Source organism: Nicotiana attenuata, unplaced genomic scaffold (genome assembly GCF_001879085.1).
Source record: "Nicotiana attenuata strain UT unplaced genomic scaffold, NIATTr2, whole genome shotgun sequence".
NCBI lineage: Eukaryota > Viridiplantae > Streptophyta > Magnoliopsida > Solanales > Solanaceae > Nicotiana > Nicotiana attenuata.
The window spans coordinates 126,850-131,695 of record NW_017670281.1 but is presented as its reverse complement, the minus strand read 5'-3'; positions in this window follow the sequence as shown (position 1 = coordinate 131,695).

Genomic DNA, 4,846 nt, shown 5'->3' with positions numbered 1-4,846 from the left:
ACATAGCGCAAGTTTATCTTTCACACTTTTTCTTATCCAAGATCTTTGATTTTAGGTCAAAATGTCTAACTTAGTAAACACACGTGAATACATTGATTTTGAAGACCATGGGGAAAATGGGGTTGACGTCCCAGATGTTGGCGTGCCACCACAAAACCCTGAGAATGCACCAGAATCAATTCATGTGGACTTGGTCTCAGGCAACGCTCAACACGTCGAAATAAGCACCCACACCAACGGGAGCATACACTAAGAAGATCAACAAGAAGCCCAAAAAATGCCAGATAGGGGAGAATGAGAGGTTAGCCTTCATGCTTTTTTTGAAATTTTACAGACGCAACAGTTGGCGATCGTTCAGCTGCAAAGTCATCAGAAACTCCCAGCACGGTGGCACCGGGGATGGCTCCCCTAGCTAAGGAGGTACCAGAGAGGTCAAGCAACAACGGGTCGGCAATCGAGCCCGCCATCGTAAAGATGCTCGAGTACCTCACAAAGAGGATCGAGTCGGGTGAGAAGAAGATAGAAGCCTATGAAAAAAAGGTCGAGACCTACAACTCCAGGGTCAACCGGATTTTGGGTGCACCCCCGATCCTGAAAGGTGTAGATTCGAAGAAGTTCGTGCCAAACCGTTCCCACTGGAAGCAGCTCCGAAACCCATTCCGAAGATGTTCAGAATGTCATACATTCCAAAGTACAACGGAACCTCAGACCCCAATGAGCATGTTAATGCTTACCTTTGTGCAGTGAAGGGAAACGACCTAAAGATGATAAGATCGAGTCTGTCCTACTGAAAAAGTTTGGAGAAACGCTTTCAAAAGGGGTAATGATGTGTTATCACAACTTGGCCCCAAACTCGATAGATTCATTTGCAATACTGGCTGATTCTTTTCAGAAAGGCACATGCTAGTGCCATCAATGTAGCAACAAGGATATCTAACGTCATTAAGATCAAGCAGAGGGAGAATGAAATGTTGCAAGAGTTCGTGTCTCGCTTTCAAATGGAACGAATGGAACTACCACCGGTCTCCGATGATTGGGCAGTTCAGGCATTTACTCAAGGTATGAATGAACAAAGCTTGGTGGCTTCGAAACAGCTGAAACAGAATCTAGTCGAATACCTGGCAGTGACTTGGTCGGACATCCACAACCGATACCAATCAAAGATCAGGGTCGAAGATGACCAACTACGAGCCCCCTTGGGCTTGGTATATCCAAGAAGGCTTATGGCAAAGGAGAACAAAACCAAACAAAGAAAGGCACCAGCCATACACTGAAGAACGTAGAAATGCCCTAAGGCGCGACATACCCCGAAATGATCAAAGAACGGGCAGAGGGCAGAACCCACGGGGACTCGTCCATAGAACCGGGTTCGATAGGCGCGTAGGGCCAACGGAGGCACCCGCTTATTGGAATACAACTTCAATGTCGATGTTTCGAACATTGTATTCGACATTAGTAAAATCAGAGACACCAGGTGGCAAGGCCTGTGCAATCAGATCCTTCACAAAGGTACCATAACTTAGTGTGTGAATTCCACAACACGCACGACCACAGAACCGAAGATTGTCGTCAGCTCCGGGAAGAAGTAGCCTGACTACTAAGCAAAGATCATCTCCGAAAATTTATCAACGGCCAGGCCAAAAACCAGTTTTGGGAAAGAGAGGTGACCAAGAAGAACGAAACAAATGAGCCATAACACGTCATCCACATGATCTTGGGAGGCATTGATGAACCACAGGAACCCATGATCAGAACAACAAAAATATCCATCGCCAGAGAAAAGCGAACTCGGGGATACATACCCGAGGATGCTCTCACATTCAGCGACGAGGACATCGAGACCTTGGCTCAACCTCACAACGACGCACTGGTAATCTCTTTCCTTGTAAATACATTTCAAATTAAATGTGTACTCGTGGATCCAGGTAGCTTGCCCAACATTATCAGGTCGAGGGTAATAGGGCAGCTCGGGATGCTCGACCAAATCGTTCCTGCCTGTCGAGTCCTCAGCATATTCAACATGGCGAGCAAAAAAACAAAAGGGGAAAATACCCTCCCAGTCAACGTGGTCGGCACAACCCAAAATGCCAAATTCCATGTCATGGACGGAGACATGAGATACAATGCGTTGCTCGGAAGGCCATGGATACACTGCATGAGAGCAGTACCATCAACCCTTCATCAAATGATGTTCCTGACAAAAGATAGGATAAAAACCGTCTACGGGGAACAAAATATGACAAGAGAAATGTTCACAGTACATGACGTAGCGCCGATACCAGTGCCTCTACCTTCGAAAGAACCAAAGGATAAGAAAACAGTGAAATAGCAAAAAGAAGCTACACCCTCGGGTATGTCCGAACCGAATGAAGAAAAGGACCGTACGACATCCTCGTGACAAACAATCGAAACATATCAGGGGCTGAAGCGCCATCAGCACTAAGGTAAGGTCCCCCCCCCCCCCCTTTAAATATATCTTACACTAACCTAAGTCAATGTATCCGATCGAAACAACTGAAGTGTTTCCCAACTCGAAGGCCTTTAGGTTTCAAAAGCTTGAGTTGCACTCTTTTTCTTCGATCGGGTTCTTATCCCAATAATGGTTTTAGCAGCAAGGTTTTTAATAAGGCAACATCTATATGCTACCTAAGGAAAACTCAACAAGTATTCAAGGTTTTTCTTATGTCAGTTTTATTGTGTAAATAGTAGTAGATAACCCTAATCCTATATGTATTAGGAGTAGGACATGTATTGTGTATATATAGGGCTCAGTGTATCATTGTCTTAATTAATCAATAATATTTCTCCCACGCCTTCTCACATGGTATCAGAGCATCAGTGAGAAATTGTCGCTGTGCATCATTCCAGCGGCCTCCGGGAAGAAAGACCTCGTTACCGTGCAATTTTCCGGCGACTAAAGAGGTTGTCCGTAACAAACATCACTTTTCGTCAGTGTTGTGCAAAAACCAACACCACTACGAAGTAGATCGGCCTCCGGCGACCAACCCATTAAAATATCTCCGTCGGAAGACCCCCCACACGCCGCCACGCGCCGTCGGAAGAAATTTTCCGGCAAAGCTCCGATCCCACGCGCCGGCGCGTGGCCCCTTTTCCGGCCACTTTTTCGCGAAACTTCTTCAGGACAGATTTCTCTACTCATAATTCCCAGCCTACCCATCTAGTTCAAATCAAATTCCGACCACTTTGAGTTTTTTCCGGCGAGCTACAGTGATTTTTCCGGCGTGAACAGTGATCCCAGTAATTTTCTGCTTTTTCCGGCACGATATTATAATGGAATTCGTACCTGAAGCCTTTAACGCACAATCGGTTGGATTAAATGCAATGAATCCAACTCAGATGGTTTCTTTATCGGATTATATTGAGTTCTTCAGTACAAAGCACGTAAACACACATCTTCAGGACTAACCTCCGTTGTTCCAACAAATAGTAGCATGACCGGTGTCTCCCAATCTTCACCTTCTGAGTCTTGGGTTATTGATTCAGGTGCATCTGATCATATTTCTGGTAACAAATCTCTTTTCACTAGTATCTCATATTCTGAATCTCTTCCAACAGTCACAATGGCCAATCTCAAGCCATGGCAACTGCAATAGGTCAAGCAAGTCCACTTCCTTCCTTACCTTTAGACTCAGTTCTTTATGTTCCTGGTAGTCCTTTTAATCTCATAGCCGTTAGTCGCTTAACCAAATCACTTAAATCTGTTGTTCTATTTCTTAATGACCTTGTTTTTATACAGGAACGCAGTACAGGGCGGATCATTGGTACCAGACGTGAATCAGATGGACTTTATTACCTTATCCTTGCAAAATCACATGGACTCGCATCTTGTCTTCCTCGAATAACTTCTCTCGTTACTGATTCACCAGATTTATTACATAAACGGTTAGGACATCCCAGTTTGTCAAAACTTCAGAAAATGGTACCTGGCTTATCTCACTTGTCCACTCTAGAATGTGAGTCGTGTCAGCTCGATAAGCATACCCGCTCCCATTTCCACCGACGTCTTGACAATCGAGCAGAGTTACCTTTTACTTTAGTCCATTCAGATGTTTGGGGTCCTAGTCGGGTTAGCTCTACCTTAGGATTCCGCTACTTTGTCAGTTTCATTGATGATTATTCCAGGTGCACTTGGATATTTTTGATGAAAAACCGATCTGAGTTGTTTTCTATTTTCCAGACCTTCCATGCTGAAATTCAAAATCAATTCGGGGTTTCTATCCGCACATTTCGTAGTGATAATGCCCTAGAGTATTTGTCTTCCCCGTTTCAGCAATTTATGAACTCCCATGGGATTATTCATCAAACATCTTGTCCGTTCACATCCCAACAAAATGGGGTAGCTGAAAGAAAAAATAGACATCTTATTGAAACTGCTCGTACCCTACTCATACAATCTCATGTTCCGCTGCGTTTTTGGGGGGATGCAGTTCTTACATCTTGTTATCTTATTAATCGTATGCCATCTACAGCTATCCAAAATCAAGTTCCATTCTCTGTCCTGTTTCCCCACTTACCTTTGTTCTCTCTTCCACCCCGTGTCTTTGGGAGTACGTGTTTTGTTCATGACCTTACTCCAGGAAAAGATAAGTTAGCTCCCCGTGCTCTTAAGTGCATATTTCTGGGTTACTCGAGAACGCAAAAGGGATATCGATGTTATTCTCCTGACCTTCATCGATTTCTTATGTCTGCTGATGTTACCTTCTTTGAAACCCAATCATACTTCACAGGTCCAGTTAATCACTTAGATATTTCTGAGGTGCTACCTGTTCCTTCTTTTGGGGATTCAGTCCCTATCTCCCATTCATCTTCCTCCATAGCTCCACCG